This window comes from Gorilla gorilla, chromosome X (assembly GCF_029281585.2).
Source record: "Gorilla gorilla gorilla isolate KB3781 chromosome X, NHGRI_mGorGor1-v2.1_pri, whole genome shotgun sequence".
Taxonomy (NCBI): Eukaryota; Metazoa; Chordata; class Mammalia; order Primates; family Hominidae; genus Gorilla; species Gorilla gorilla.
The window spans coordinates 61,100,965-61,118,746 of record NC_073247.2 but is presented as its reverse complement, the minus strand read 5'-3'; the positions used below and the strand labels follow the sequence as shown (position 1 = coordinate 61,118,746).

At 34.7% G+C, this 17,782-nt stretch overlaps 1 pseudogene; it reads left to right on the top strand.

Moving 5' to 3' along the window:
* The window catches only part of LOC101140407 (high mobility group protein B1-like), a 52,353-nt pseudogene that overhangs the window by 19,380 nt on the left and 15,191 nt on the right, over positions 1–17,782 (top strand).

Genomic DNA, 17,782 nt, shown 5'->3' with positions numbered 1-17,782 from the left:
ATCCAAAGTTACTAGACGTATTAAAAACCTCGAAAATTCCAAGTGCAGTGGGAAATAAACAAACATGAAAACAGAAATGACACAAATGTTTGAATTATCTGACAAATAGAGCTATTATAAAAGTGCTCATAAAAGCGATCTTATTCTTGCAACAAATGTAAAAATACAGTGTTGGTGTGGCAAACAGACTTTAAGGTGGACTCCATGATACCCACCTCCTGTTATGTATGCATTTGTATAACATACTCCCCTTGAATGTGAGAAAGATCTGTGACTTTGCTTCTAGTTAATAGAATATAGCAAAGATAATGGAATGTCACTCCCATGGTTATGCTACGTTATATGAAAGAGGTGATGGGATGCTACTCCTGTGATGAAAGACCCCATCTTGCTAGACTTGCTGTCTTTCTCTCTTGCTGGCTTTGAAGAAGCAAATTTCCATGTTGTGAGGCAGCTTATGGAGAGGGCTATGTGGTAAGGAATTCCAGAGCAGCTTGTAGGAGCTCAGCATGTCCTCTAACTGGTAATCAATAAGAATCGTGATCCTCAGCCTAAGAGACACAAGGAAGTAGATTCTAACAACCAGAGTAAACTCAGAAACAGACCTAACACCAGTCAGGCCTCCAAAGGAAAACTGGGCCCTGGCCAACATCTTTTTTGTTTCCAGAGGAAAAAACAGTTCGCCTTTCACTACTTACAAAAGAATAAGGAAATATAAACTTACAAGTTTACAAAGATTGTTTTACCAATATATATTTGCTGGGTTTTTTTTGACGTTTATTTTCGGTTTAAGGGTACATGTGCAGGTTTGTTGTATAGGTAAATTGTGTGTCACGGGGGTTTGGTGTACAGATTATTTCATTACCCGGGTAATAAGCATAGTACCTGATAAGTAGTTTTTCCATCCTCAACCCACTTCCACCCTCCACCCTCAAGTAGGCCCCAGTGTCTGCTGCTCCTTTCTTTGTGTCCATATGTACTCAATTTTTAGCTCCCACTTATAAGTGAGAACATGAGGTATTTGATTTTCTTTGCCTGTGTTAGTTTGCTTAGGACGATGGCTTCCAGCTCTAGCCATGTTGCTTCCAAGCACATGATCTTGTTCTTTTTGAGGACTGTATAGCATTCCATGGTGTATATGTATCAGATTTTCATTATTAGTCTACCATTGGCAGGCGTTTAGGTTGACTCTACGTCTTTGCTATTGTGAATAGTGCTGTAAGGAACGTGCACACGCATGTGGCTTTGTGGTAGAATGATTTATATTCCTTTGGGTATGAACCTAATAATGGAGTTGCTGGGTAGAATGGTAATTCTGCTTTGAATTCTTTGAGAAATTACTAAACTGCTTTCCATAATGGCTGAGCTAATTTACAATTCCCACCAGCAAGGAATAAGTGTTCCCTTTTCTCTGCAACCTTGCCGGCATCTGTTATTTCCTGACTTTTTAATAGTAGCCATTCTGACTGGTGTGAGACGACGGTATCTCGTTCTGGTTTTCATTTGCATTTCCCTAATGATTAGCAACATTGAGCATTCTTTTCATATGCTCATTGGCTGCATGTAGGTCTTCTTTTGAAAAGCATATGTTCATGTCCTTTGCCCACTTTTTAAACATTTGCATTCTCAGAGCCTTACAAAGAGAGAAGAGAGTGCTGCTGAAAAAAAATTTTTGAATAAATAATGGAATAAATTTTCCCAAGTTTGGCAAAGATATAAACCTGCCCATTCAAGAACCTGAGCAAATCTCAAACAGATAAACCAAGAGAAATTCATGCCAAGAAATATCCTAATCAAATTGCCAAAAACTAAAGACACACACAAAAAATCTTGAAAATAGCCAGAGAAAAATGGTCCATTGCATATGGGGAAGAAAGGATTCAAATGACTTTGGACTTGTCATCAGAAACCACAGGAGCCAGAAAGAAGTGGCACAACATTTTTCAAATGAAAGAAGAAAAGATCTATCAATTCCAAATTTATATCCAGTGAAATAATGTTCAGGGGGAAAGATGTGAAATAAAGATGTTCCCAGATAAAATAAATCTAAGAGAATTTATAGCCAGCAGATATGCATTAAGAGAATTGTGAAAAAGCCTTTTCAGACAGGAAGAAAATGTTACCTTGAAGGAAATGTGGAACACTGGGGATGAAGGAAGAATAAAAGAAACAGCAATCAATTGGGTAAACATGATAGGCCACTTTTCTTGCATTTTAAAAAATCGTATTTAACAGCAACAAACATAAAAATGTCTGATGAGTTTTCAATATATGTATATATATGACAATTAGCATAAAGACAGCAGGGAAAAGGAACCTATAAAATGACAGCTTCAACATTCCAAATAGAATAGTAAAACATTGCATCTAGGTAGATTGTGAAAGTCAAATATACGTTTTTAAATACCTAGAGCAAGGGTCACCAAGCTTGGGACTACAGGCCAAAACCACCCTCCGTTTTTCTTATTGTGATAAGCTACACAGAACAGAAAATTTACCATTTTAAAGTGTACAATTCAGTGGTATTTTGCAAATTCAAAATGTTGTGCAGCCATCACTACTCTCGTTCCAGAGCATTTTCATTACCCCAAAAGGAAACCCCATACCCATTAAAGTCATTTCCCTTTCTCTTTTTGCCCCAGTCCAGTACCTGGCAACCACTAATATGCTTTATATCTCTATGGATTTCTCATTGTAATATTATAATTTATAATAAATTTATATTAGGTCTTCATTCCCATTTCCTGGCTCACTGGTCCTAAAATCCTTGGAATCTCCAAAGTGATCTCCAGGAAGATAGGAAGGGTGAAGTTTGAAGTGATCACCAATGACCAGTGATTTAATCAACCATGCCTATGTAATGAGGCCCCCATAAAAACACAAAAGGACTGGGTTCAGGGAGCTTTTGGGGTCCTAAACACATCCACATACCAGGAGGGTGGCATGAAGACAGAAGATCCTGTGCTCAGGACTCTTCTGAACCTTGCGCTATGTATCTCTTCATCTAGCTATTCATTTGTATCCTTTAAAATACCCTTTGTAATAAATCAGCAGTATTAAGTGTTTCCCCGAGTTCTGTGAGCCACTATAGCAAATGATTGAACCTGAGGAGGGAATTGTAGGAACCCCCAATTTACAGCCAGTATGTTAGCAGTTCCAGAAGCCCAGAATTGCGATTGGCCTCTAAAGTGAAGACAGTTTTGTGGGAATGAGCTCTTAAGCGATGGAATATGACTCCAGGTAGATAATGTCAGAATTGAATTGTAGTCACTCAGTTGGTGTCCACTAGAGAATTGCTTAGTATGGGAAACATACACGTGGTGTCAAAACTATTGTGAGTATTGTGAGAATAGTAGAACAGATAGTTTGTGTTTTTCCTACTATATACTCCTATTCTGGATATTTCGTACAAATGGAATTGTACACTATGTGCCCATTTTGTGTACAGCTTCTTTCAATTAGCATGTTTTCAAGGTTTATCCATCTTGTAAATGCATCTATACTTCATGTTTATGGTTGAATATCCCATTGTAGGATATGCCATATTTTGTTCATCCACATATCAGTTCATGGCCATTTGTGTTGTTTCCACCTTTTGCTTATTGTGCATAGAACTACCATGAACATCTGTGTACATGTTTCCTTTGAATACTTATTTTCAAGTATTATGGGTGTAACACCAGGATTGGAATTTGTGGATTATGTGGTAATTTTATGTTGTACTTATTGAGAAAACTCTACACTGTTTCTCATAGCAGTTGAACCATTTTATATTCTCACCAGCAGTGGTATAAAGGTTCCAATTTACCCCACATCCTTGCCAAAACTTAACATTTCCCTCTTTGTATTATACCCATCCCAGAGAGTATAAAGTGGTTTCTCACTGTGGTTTTGATTTGCATTTCCATAATGATTAATGATGTTGAGTATCTTTTGATAGGCTCGTTGGACATTTATATGTCTTAGAATTCTCCGGAGATTCAGAGTAGTGTGTATCCTATTAGTATATACATACAGTATATATCATACATTAAAACATTCTTTCTCAATTTAATGATAATGGCATCCTTCTCAAAAAATGAATTGATATAGGTGTATGGGTTTAATTTTTGAACTCTCAATTCTATTCCATTGATCTATATGTTTATTCTTATGCTAGTATCACACTGTTTTGATTACTATAGTCTGCAGTAAGTTTAGAAATTGGGAACTGTGGGTCCTCCTACTTTGTTTTTTTTTTTTTTTCCAAGATTGCTTTGACTATTTAGGGTCCTTTGCAATTACACATGAATTTTAAGATGAGATTTTCCATTGCTGCAAAAGAGGTCATAGAGATTTTGATAGGATTGCCTTGTATCTGTACATCACTTTGGGGAGTATTGCCATCTTAACAATATTAAGCCTTCAAATCCATTAACACAGGATTAGTTTCCATTTTTGTATGTCTTTAATTTTTCATCAATGTTTGTAGTTTTCTATGTACAAGCCTTGTACATTTTTAAAACCTATTCTTAAGTATTTTTTATCATGCCGCTTCAAATGGAATTATTTTCTTAATTTCCTATTTGTATTGTTCATTGCTTGAGTATAGAAATACTGATTGTAGTGTGATTTATTATACTGCAACTTTGCTGTATTTTTATTAGCTCTAATCGTATTTTGAGGATTCATCACAATTTTCTATATATAAGATCATGTCATCTGTGAATAGAGATAGTTTAAACTTTTTCTATCCAATTTGGATGCCTTTTATTTATCTGTGTTGCCTAATTGCCCTGGCTAGAACTTCCAGTATGACATTGAATAGAAGTGGCAAATGCAGCCATGCTTGTCTTATCTCTAACATTAAAGGAAAAGCTTTCATACTTTCACTATTGAGTTTGATGTTAGCTGTGGGTTTTTCATAAATGCTCTATGTTGAGGGAATTGCCCTCCATGTTTTTTGAGTGTTTTGTTTTTTACCATGAAACAGTGCAGGATTTTGTCAAATACATTTTTTCCATCAATTGAAATAATGTGCTTTTCCCCCATCATTCTATTAATGTGGTTACATTGATTTTTGTGTATTGAACCACCCCTGCATTTGTGGGATGCATCCCACTTGGTTGTGGTGATAATCCTTTAAATATGCTGTTGGATTTGGTTTGCTAGTATTTTGTTGAGGAGTTTTGCATCTGTATTGATTTGGAATATTGACCAGCACTTTTTTTTTCTTACAATGTCTTTGTCTTGTTCTGGTTTCAGGCAAATACTGGCCTCACATAGTGAATTAGAAATGGTTTTCTCCTCTATATGTTGGAAGAGTTAGAGAAGGATTGGTGTTAATTCTTCTTTAAATGTTCAGTAGAACTCACCAGTGAAGCCATTTGCTTCTGGGCTTTTACTTCTTGATTGGTGATTCAATTTGTTCACTTGGTATAGGTCTGTTCAGATTTTCTATTTCTTGGGTCAGTTTTGCTAGTTTGTTTGTAGGAATACGTTCATTTCATCTGCATTGTCACATCAGCATGCATTTCTTCATAGTATTCTCTTAGAATCTTTTTAATTCCTGTTGATTCAGTTGTAATACCCCACTTTCATTTCTGATTCTAGTTCTTTGTGTCTTCTGTTGGTCAGTTTAGCGATTATTAGTTGTAAATTTTGTTGATTTTTTCAAAGAACCAACTTTTGAATTCATTGATTTCCTGTATTTTTATGTTCTGTATTTCAACCATCTCCTCTACTTCTATTGTTAGCTGTAGCCTCAGTTTCCTTTTTTTTTCCTAGCTCCTCAAAATCTAAAGTTAGCTTATTGACTTGAGATAATTTTTCTTTTGGAATGAGGGTGTTTACAGCTAGACATTTTTTTTTATCGAGGCCAGTGCACGTGACCTTATTTTTCTTTTTTTTTTTTTTTTATTATACTCTAAGTTCTAGGGTACATAGGCAGAACGTGCAGGTTTGTTACATAGGTATACATGTGCCATGTTGGTTTGCTGCATCCATCAACTCATCATTTACATTAGGTATTTCTCCTAATGCTATCCCTCCCCCAGTCTCCCACCCCCCAACAGGCCCCGATGCGTGATGTTCCCCACCCTGTGTCCATGTGTTCTCTTTGTTCAACTCCCACTTATGAGTGAAAACATGCGGTGTTTGGTTTTCCGTCCTCGTCATAGTTTGCTGAGAATAATGGTTTCCAGCTTCATCCATGTCCCTGCAAAGGACATGAACTCATCCTTTTTTATGGCTGCATAGTATTCCATGATGTATATGTGCCACATTTTCTTAATCCAGTCTATCATTGATGGACATTTGGGTTGGTTCCAAATCTTTGCTATTGTGAATAGTGCCACAATAAACATACATGTGCATGTGTCTTTATAGCAGCATGATTTATAATCCTTTGGGTATATACCCAGTAATGGGATTGCTGGGTCAAATGATATTTCTAGTTCTAGATCCTTGAGGAATTGCCACACTGTCTTCCACAATGGTTGAACTAATTTACACTCCCAATAACAATGTAAAAGTGTTCCTATTTTTCCACATTCTCTCCAGCATCTGTTGTTTCCTGACTTTTTAATGATCGCCATTCTAACTGGCTTGAGATGATATCTCATTGTGGTTTTGATTTGCATTTCTCTGATGACCAGTGAAGATGAGCATTTTTTCATATGTCTGTTGGTACAGCTAGACATTTTCTATTGAGAACTGCTTCAGTGAATTCTTGTCATTTTAAGTCGTCTGGTCATTTATTTTAAATATAAGTTTAACTTTTCCTTACCAGAATCAGGGCTCAGTCACGCTTTACACAGTTTCCAGTGGTTTTTTTTTTTTTTTTTTTTGAGACAGAGTCTCACTCTGTCACTCAGGCTGGAGTGCGGTGGTGCGATCTCGGCTCACTGCATCCTCTGCCTCCCAGGTTCAAGTGAATCTTCTGCCTCAGCCTCCGGAGTAGCTGGGACTACAGGCATGTGCCATCACATCCAGCTAATTTTTGTGTATTTTTAGTAGAGACGGGGTTTCATCATATTGGCCAGGCAGGTCTCGAACTCCTGACCTCGTGATCTGTCCACCTCGGCCTCCCAAAATGCTGGGATTACAGGCGTGAGCCACCGCGCCTGGCCACAGTTTCCAGTTCTACACCCTCCCCACCCCCAGTTTCATAATGTGGTTGATCCAGATATGTGTCTTAGACAACTTCCTCTTGGTGATCACTTCTCTATAAGATAGCTAGATACAACCTCTTGACTGGCTCTGCTGACCCCCACACCCTGCATGCACTGTGCAGATATGCCACAGTGACCACCTCTCAGACACAGCGTTACCTATTGGAATTCATGCCTGATTGCTTTAAACCCACCAGTTAAAACTCCCTGAGGGAAACCTGTTTGGATAATGCCCTGGACCAATAAAGGTATTGGCCCACCACTCATGGTCTCTCTCTTAAAATCTTTATTTTCATCTTGTGTCTGTCCTAATCATTGAAGGGATCTTTCCATCTTAAAGAACCTAAATTAAAACATCAGCTTTTGCAGGATCCCATGAGTTTTGGTATGTTGTCTTTTCATTTTCATTTATGTTTAATTCTCTAATTCCTCTTGTGATTACTTCTTTGACCCATTAGTTGTTCAGACACATGTTAATTTCAACGTATTTGTGATTTTTCCATTTTTCTTCTGTTAATGATTTCTATTTTTATTTCGTTGTGGTTAGAAAACATATTTTGCATGATTTCAATAATTTTAAATGTATTGAAACTAATTTTGTGTTCTAAAATATTATCTATCCTGGAGAATATTTCATGTGCACTTAAGTATTCAGCTGTTGTTTGGTATAGTCTGTTAGGTTTAGTCGGTATATAGTGTTATTCAAAAGCTCTGTTCCTTATTGACTTTTTTCCAGTTGCTCTATCCTTAATTGAAATTGTGGTATTGAAGTCTCCAACTATTATTGTAGAACTGTCTATTCTTAGACAAGTATACAAATTGCATATCTTCTTGATGAATTGACCTGTTTAAAAATATATACTATCCTTTTATGTCTTTTTAACAATTTTTACTTAAAGTCTATTTTATCTGATATAATACTATAGCCATCCCAGCCGTCTTTTGGTTACTATTTGCATGGAATAGCTATTTCAATCCTTTTACTTCAAACTATTTTTTCCTTTATATTTAAAGTATACATTTTATAGACAATACACAGTTGGATCATGTTTCATTTATCCATTCTATCTATCTCTGCCTTTAATTGAGGAGAATAATGCATTTACATTTAAAGTAATTACTTATAAGTACTTATTTCTATTATTTTGCTATTTGTTTTCTGCATATCTTATACTTTTTGCCCTTCATTTTCTCCATTACTACCATCTTTTGTGTTTGATTTTTTTATAGAGTGACAATTTTCTTCTCATTTCCTTTTCTCTACATTCTAAAGTTATTTTCTTAGATACCCTGGGGATTATAGTTAACATCTTAAATGTGTAACCATTTAGTTTGAATTAATACCAACTTAGCTTTCCTATTACACAAGATCTGTTTCTATAGGGCTCCATCTATACCCCTTTATGTTGTTATTATCACAAATTGCATCTTTATATATTGCGTTCTTATCAACATATATTTATAGTTATTGTTTTATACATTTACTTTTGTAATAAGACAGAAAAAAGAGGAATTACAAACTAACAATATAAGCCAAGTGCAGTGGCTCACGCGTGTAATCCCAGCGCTTTGGGAGGCCAAGGCAGGTGGATCATTTGAGGTCAGGAGTTCAAGACCAGCCTGGCCAACATGGTGAAAACCCACCTTTACTAAAAATACAAAAATTAGCAAGGTGGTAGTGGTCTGCGCCTGTAATCCCAGCTACTCAGGAGGCTGAGGCAGGAGAATCGCCTGAGCCTGGTAGCTGGAGGCTGCGGTGAGCGGAGATCACACCACTGCACTCCAGTCTGGGTGACAGAGTGAGACTCTGTCTCAAAAAACAAAAACAAAATTTTAAAAAACTAACAATATAATAATACTGGCTTTTATGTCTACCTATTAAACATAGATAGGTTACTATGACAAATTACCAGACACTGTGTGGCCATAACAAACTACCATAAACTGGGTGGCTTAAAACAACAGAAATTTATACTCTGTTCATTTTCTTCAAAGTTTTGGAGGCTAGAAATCTGAAATCTAGGTGTCATCCATGTTGGTTTTTTCTGAGGACTCTGAGACAGAATCTATCTGATGTCTCTCTTCTAGCTTCTGGTGACAGCTTGTAATCCTTAGTGTTCCTTGTCTTGTAGATGCATTACTCCATTTCCTGCCTTCACCTTCACATAGCACTCTCCCTGTGTGCTCACACAACATTTTCTTATAAGAACACCACTCATTGCATTAAAAGCCCACACCGCACCAGAAGAATCTTTTCTTAACTAATCACATCTGCAATGATGTTACTTCCAAATAAGGTCACATTCTAATATATTAGGAGTTAGGACTGCAATATAACTTTTGAGAGGACACCAGCAACCCAAAATACATATGTAGCTACCTTTACTGGTTTTCTTTATTTCTTCTTATAGTTTAAAGTTACTGTCTAATGTCCTTTCCATTCAGCCTAACAGACTTAGATTATGATTTATTGTAGGGCAAGTGGCAAACTTTTATAAAAATCTTGCAATGTCCTAATTTCTCCCTCATTTTTGAAGGATATTTTTGCTAGATGTAGAACTCTTGGTTGACAAACTTATCTTTTACCACTTTAACACTGCTTTCTGACCTCCATGGTTCCTGAAGAAAAATTGGCAGTTAATCTTATTAAGGATACCTTGTATGCAAGGAGTCACTTCTCTCTTGATGTTTTCAGGATTCTTTGCTGTTGCTTTCAACATTTTTACTACAATGTATCTTAGTATGGTCTCTTTAAATTTATGGTACTTGAAGTTTGTGGAGCTTCTTGAATGTGTAGATTCATGTCCTTTATCAAATTTGGAAAACTTTTGGCCATTATGTCTTCAAACATATGTATGTTGGTATGCTTTATATTATCCTGCAGTTCCCTTTAGAACTATTCATATTTCTTCATTTTTTTTCCGCTTCCCATACTGGAAAATTCCAAATGACTCATCTTCATATTCACTGATTCATTTGACTATTCAAATCTCATACTGAACACCTGTAGTAAATTTTTCATTTCAGTTATACTTTTTGTTCCAGAATTTCTATTTAGTTTCTTTGTATAATCTCTATCCCTTTACTAAAAATTCTCTAATTGGTGAGACCTTGTTCTCCAGATTTCCTTTAGTTCTTTGCCAATGTTTTCCTTTAACTCAATGAGCTTAATTAAGACAGTTGATTTAAAGTATAAGTCTAGTAAATTCAATGTATGTGTTTCCTCATGGACAGTTTCTGTTCACTTATTTTTTTTATGGTGAATGGGTCATCCCCCCTTGCTTTCTTGCATACCTCATAATTTTTTTAATCAAAAAATGGGTATTTTGTATATTATTACATGAAAATCTGATTCTCCTTCCCTTACCAGGGTTAGTTTTGCTGCGTTTTGTGGGTTCTGGTTTTTCGTTTGATGAGTTTCCTAAACTATTCTAGTCTTTGTCATGTGTGATTTCCTAAATTCTCTGTTCTTTTAGCTTAGTGATCAGCTAGTGATTTGATAGAGATTTCTTTAAATTCCTGAAGCCAAAAACCAAATTTCCAATCTTGAAGCTAGATTGTGTGTGTGTGTGTGTGTGTGTGTGTGTGTGTGTGTGTGTGTGTGTGTGTCACGCACACGGGAGCGCACTGAGGCATGCTTTCCACATTCTCCCAGGCAGTTCACAACTATTCTTGCACCTTCGCTTCCTGCTTGTGTAGAACTTGAAGACAGAGCTCAAAGCTTAGTGTCTTTTTTTTTTTTTCTGAGCAGTCTGCCACGGGCATGTATATGACCTCCTAAATTCTGAGGAACATGTGGAAGCTTCTCAAAGCCTTTATTCTCCAAGACATCTTCCTTCTTAGATTGTTCTCACAGGATTCTTAATATGTTTATTATTTGCCCCTAATTGATATCTTTTGCCCCAGGTCACAGCAGCCAGTTCATTTATTTCTAAATGCTTTAAACAAATTCTTCTTTTACAGTTGCTTCTCTTCCCTGAGAGAATTCCTGGTTAGGTTCCGTAAAGATAAGGCCTTTGTGTTACTCCTTCAGAGAATCACCCAACAGGTCAAAACAGAAAACCATAGTTCTTTAGAACAAGTTCATACTGCTTCCTCTGGCACCAGAAACCCACCACAGGAATGTGGGCTGACATCTTCCAGACTGCCACTGAGCCAGGGAAAGGGGGATCAGGCAAGGGTAAGTGAAAATGTCACAAAGCTCTCCTACTGGGTTTTCAGTCACCCTTTCCTTAAAAGACAAAGATTGTCAGATTAGATTTCTTTAAATGACTGAAGTATACATTATATACAAGAAATTCACTTCAATTATAGATAGGTTAAGTATAAAAGGATGGAAAAAGATACACCGTGAAAACAAAAATCAAGAAAGCTGGAGTGACTGTAGTAATATATGACAAAGTAGATGTAGACTGCAAAACAAATACTATTTTACAAGAGTAAAGAGGAACATTACGCAATAATAAAATGGTTTTTCATTAAGAAGGCATGGTAAATAAAATGTGTATGCCATTAATGACAGAATTTAAAATAAAGCAAGAACAGAACTAAAAGGAGAATCAGACAAATCAATCTACACAGTAAATTAAATGTGTGTGCCAGTAATAACACAATTTCAAATAAAGCAAGAACTAGCAGAATTAAAAGGAGAAATAGGCAAATCAATTCACAGTTATACCTGGAAATTTCAACATGCTTTTCTTAGTGACAGATAGACAGAAAATCAGCAATGATGTAGAATAAATGAATGATGTTTCAAACTGGATCTAATCAACATTCATAGAAGTTTTCACTCAACAATAGAATATAAATTCAAGTGTACATGGAATACTCATCAAAACAGACCATATTTTAGGTAATGAGATAAAATTTAGCACACATAATGCAATTGAAATATATGAAGCATGTTCTCAGATATAAATTTAACATAATTAAATTTAAAATCAATGACAAAATGATAACAGGAAAATTTCCAAACATGTGGAAATTAAATGACATACTTATATGGGACAAAAAGAAAGTCTCAATCAAAATCAGAAAATATTTTGCATTGAACAAAAATAAAATTACAACATATAAAATGTGCACCATGCAGCTAGAGTATTACTTAGATGGAAAGCTACAGCATTAAATGTCTATGTTAGAAAAAAAGGAAAATCTGAAAATTGTAATCTAAAGCTTCCCCCTTACATGAGCAGAAAACAAGAAGCAAAATTAAAGCAGAGTTTAAAAAATAATAACTGTAAGAGCAGAAATCAATAAAATATGAAAATTAACAAAGAATCAATTAAGCCAAAAGCAGTCTTTCTGAAAAGATTAATAAAATCATCAAGCCTGTAGCAAGAATAAAATAAAGAGAACACAAATTATCATCATCAAGAATGAGAGAATATTACTTTGGGTCATACAGATTTAATTGTTTTATTGTTATGTAATATTTTTACATATTTATGGGGTACATGTGACATTTTGTTACATGCATAGAATGTATAATGATCAAATCAGGATATTTAGGATACCTATCATCTCAAGCACTTATCATTTCTATGTGTTGGCAACATTTCAAGTTCTCTCTTCTAGCTGTTTTGAAATATACAATACATTGTTGTTAACTATCGTCACTCTACTCTGCTATCGAACATAAGGACATATTCCTTTTACCTACCTGTATATTTGTATCCATTAACCAACCTTTCTTCATGCCCCATCCCACCACACACTCTTCCCAGCTTCTGGTAACTATCATTGCGCTCTCTACCTCCATGAGATTAACTTTTTAGCCCCCACATAAGAGTGAGAACATGCAGTATTTATCTTTCTGTGCCTGGCTTATTTAGCTTAACATAATGACCTCCAGTTCCATTCGTGATTCTGCAAATTACAAAATTTTGTTCCTTTTTATGGCTGAACACTATTCCATTGAGAATATATACCTTGTTTTCTTTATCCATTCATCCATTGATGGACACTTAAGTTGATTTCATATCTTGCCTATTATAAATAGTGCTGCAATAAATATGGGGGTGCAAGTATCCCTCTGATAACACTGATTTCCTTTTCTTTGGATAAATAACCCATAGTGGGATTGTTGGATTGTATGGTAGTTTTATTTTTAGTTTAAAAGGATAATAATGGAAGAGTATGCACAAATATACACATGTAAAGTGACAACTTAGATGTAATGGGCCAATTTCTAAAAAAAAAACCACAAACTATATAAACTCCCTCAAGAATAATTAGGTAGCTGAAATAGTCTGTGACTATTTTAAAAATTGAATACTTAGTTAAAAATCTGAAAACAAAAATTCAGGCAAATTCAATAAATTTATAGAGAAAAGTAACACCAATTCTACATAGCATCATTCAGATAACAGAGAACACTTCACAACTAATTTTATGAAGCCAGCATGACTCAAGTCCCAAAATCAAATTGATTACAAGAAAAGAAAGCTTCAGAAAATATATTATTTATGAATGTAAAATTTTTCTAAATGAGCTTTTAGAAAATGAAATCTCAACATTAAAATGATAATATAACTTTAACAAGTTTTTTAATGCGCGCAATGATTTAATAGATTCATTTCTTCGTATTTCTTGTACTAGGTACAGCCAAACAACGTAGACAATGGCAGAACTTCCATAATGGAACCGCCATAAATCTGCTCTTCTAGCAAAGCAATGAAAATATTACCAATTTATGAAAATCAAACTTTTCCAAAGTCTTATAGTTAATAAAAGGTTTGGAACAATTTGAAAAGCATTTATTCAAGAAAACCTATTGAACCTTAATGAGAACAGCAGTGTTTGGGGTGTTTAACCTGGCATCCTTCACTGTGAGAGGGAAGACTTGGAGAAAAACAGATCTACTTTGGCCATGTTGCATATTTGATGTTTATTATATATCCGATTGCTTACTTGATATTTCCACTCACATGTCTATGTCTAAAGTTCAGTGGAAGATCAGAGCTACGGATGTAAAATGTGGAGTTACACAGATGTTATTTAAAACCACTGTGCTACGCAAGGCTCTTCTTATTCAAGACCTTCCTGGTTGCTTCATATATGTCATCCACAGAGCTCTGTGAGAGATATAGAACTTTAAACTGCCTACTATTGCCCTGAGAAACCTTTATTTTACTTCAGTGAATTTCCAGCAATGTAATTCTAGCTGAGGAGGTGGCATTAAGTGAACAACTAACAAAGCAGAATGTCCATATATGATGACAAGGTGGGAATTAAGAAGCAGAAATATAAAGCAGGTGAAACGTACTAATGAAAGCAGCCTATCTGAGCCACAAGCCTAGCAAAGCAGCCTCTTGGGTATAGCAGAGACTATCATATGTCAAATTATTGGAGAAGCAGAGGAATCATACCTGTATGCTTGACTATGTACCTTTAGATTTTTCTATGCCTTTTACTGTAACTATTGGCCTCAGTCTTTCTGGTGACATTTACTATTGATCTAGAGATTGCTGAAGGTGCAATAAGCAAGTGGGACAGTCAAGACAATGGAGGTAATGGCTAGGCCTAGACTAGAAGATGCCAATGTCTATAGTTGATCCCAGTTCTATTGGCTTTGGGATGTTATTTACTGGTTCCTTCAATTTTTCCATACTGTGGAAGGGCTGGACCAGCAAAACACCATGTATTGTACAATTTTACCAAAATATTGTTATAATAAAAAAGTATTTCTGTAATAGGCCCATTTACCATGTCTGGGAATTTTCTACCTTTTGAATCTAGATAGAAAGCAAGATTTGCCTCCTATCATGGAAGTTACAATTATGAGACATTTACTTTCCCATCTTCCCTCTGAGGGTGTGGGCACATGATCCAGACTGGGTCAATCAGATGCACCCATTCTAGACCCTGAATCAGAAATCAGTGACACAAAGAGAAAGAAGAGAGAATAATATTTTATTTCATGAGCCAGTAGGACAAATGGCAGGAACATTCAATTTCAAGAATATCAGTACTGGGGCCAAAAGTATTGGCAGTGAAACACTGACAATCACTTTGTAGCAGTGAAGATGGCAGCAGTATATGCACAAAATTAGTTCTGTGGAATGGCTTTTGACTTTGCTTTGTGAATCTATTTTGTTCAGCCACTTTCTCCAAGTCTGTTTCTCTAGGCTTCTTTGAGATTCCATAAGGTTCAGCATGTTTTCATAACTTTTTTTCTATTCAAAATAGCCAGAGTTGACTTTCGTTGCTTGCCATCAAGAACCCTGACCTTATTGCCATTCTAATATATAAAATATATTTAATAAATGGAGATTTACAAAGAAAGAAGTCCTACATAATCTAGGATGGCAGTCTCCTACACTGGAAAGCCACAATTTTGTTTCTGGTTATGATGATCATAACTGGAAAATTTGGACAAAATTTCCCATTAAAAACAACTGTAAAAATGAATGGGGTTTATTTTTTTAAGTTTTATTAACACAATAAATAACTGACAATACAGAAAGAAAATTAACAGTAAAAATTGAAGAGAAACTAAGAATTCAGAGAGGTAAATGATTATGAAAACTGTTTTATTTAGAAGTTTCAGGTAAAGTAAACCAAAACACAGAGCCTACATAAGATAGAAAATCTAACAGTAGAGCTTTTGCACAATAATCCAGGACTTCAAAAGGCTACAGTATCTGGGTGAAGGTGAAGTGGAAGTGGGTCAAACATCATTTGGAGTGACATCCAGTTTGACTTGACTGGGCCATCTGGGAAAAATCAAAGCTTTAACCTTATTAACGTGGTCCTGAACTGGGACTATCCCCCTAATAGAAGCACATGTGGATCCTTTTTGAAGGAAGGTACTTTCATTCTAGGATTTAAATTATGCCTAAAAATAATATTTAACACAGTGATTGGCTGTAAGCATAGATAACCAAGAACTAGGAAACAAGATACCACAATAAAGAACCAGCAAAAACTACAGGCAGAAAAGCCCAGATACACAAAGACTGCTTTAGAAATTGGAGTAATGAGAACTTACAGATGCGAAACACATGCTAAATTTTTTTAAAAGAAATGTTTAAGCTTAAAGATTTCTGCCCAGAAGAGGAAACCATAAAAAATTGAGGCAATAAATTTGTAAAATAACAAAATAGGATTTATAGAAATGAAAATCACAGTAACTATGAGTTAAAACAGTCACAGGATACTAGACCCAGCTGAAGAAAGAATTAGTGAATTAGGAGATAAGTCAAAGATACTATTTAGAATGCAGAATAGAGAAACAAAAGACGGGAAATATGTAATAGATATAAAAAGACAAAGAGTCCAATAAAAAGACTAAAATATATTTAATCAAAGTTTGAGAAAGAGAATAAAAAAGGAAAGAATCAGAGGCTGTACATGGGGTATATGTTCTGAGACTGCCAGTGGATGCCTGAAACTGGCTAGTACTGAGTCCTATATACACAAATATATATGTATTTATATACTTATAAATAACACACACAAAATATGCATATAAATGCATATATTTGTCTTTATATAGAGTATTATTTATTGTGCTTTATTATATTCTATATAAATAGCAATATATATTTATTTGTATTATTAACTAAAATTCATTAATAATATATATTATACATATATGTATAATATATATTATATGTACATATATAAATATACATTTATATTTATATATAAATGTATATTATATACATGTATAAATATACATTTATATTTATATATAAATGTATATTATATACATGTATAAATATACATTTATATTTATATATAAATGTATAAATATATATTATTTATATTATATATCTATTACTTATATATGATACATATATACACTTATATATTTATATATAATATATAAATGTATATACAAATATATACGTATATTCACACATGTATACATATATAGGTATTTGTCTATATATACATACTTATGACAAAGTTTAATTTATAAATTAGGCACAGTAAGAGATTAACAACAACTACTAATAAAATACAACAACTATAACAATATGCCAGCATCACTACTCTTGTACTTTGGGGCCACTACTAAGTAAAATAAGTGTTACTTGAACACAAACACTGTATCATGCCAGTCAATCTGATAACCAAGATGGCTATTAAGTGAGTAATGAATGTGTAGCATGTACAATGTGGATACACTGGACAAAGTGATGTTCCCTTCCTAAGTAGGATGGAATGGGATGACATTAAATTTTATTATGCTACTTGAAAGAGCATGCAATTTCAAACTTATGAATTGTTTATTTCTGGAATTTTTCATGTAATATTTTTGGATCATGGTTGACCCCAGGTGACTGAAACCATGGAAAAACTGCACATAATGGGGGGACTACTGTATTTGAACAAGTTATTACTGAGAGTTTTCCAGAATTGATGAAAACACCAATCCACAGAATCCAGGAAAATTAATTTTTATAGCAGAAGCCTGATTAAAGACTCTCGTTGTTGTATATGTTGTAAGTCAGGAGACATTTCTTAACACATATGCAGGAGATCTATGCAAACATTTTTTAACCAATCTATCAGAAAGAGAAAGAAACACAAAAAGTCAGCCTAAGAAATATTAACTAGGGGACAGAGAAAGAGGAGCCTGCAAAAGAGAAAAATTATCCTAGGGACATAATAATCAA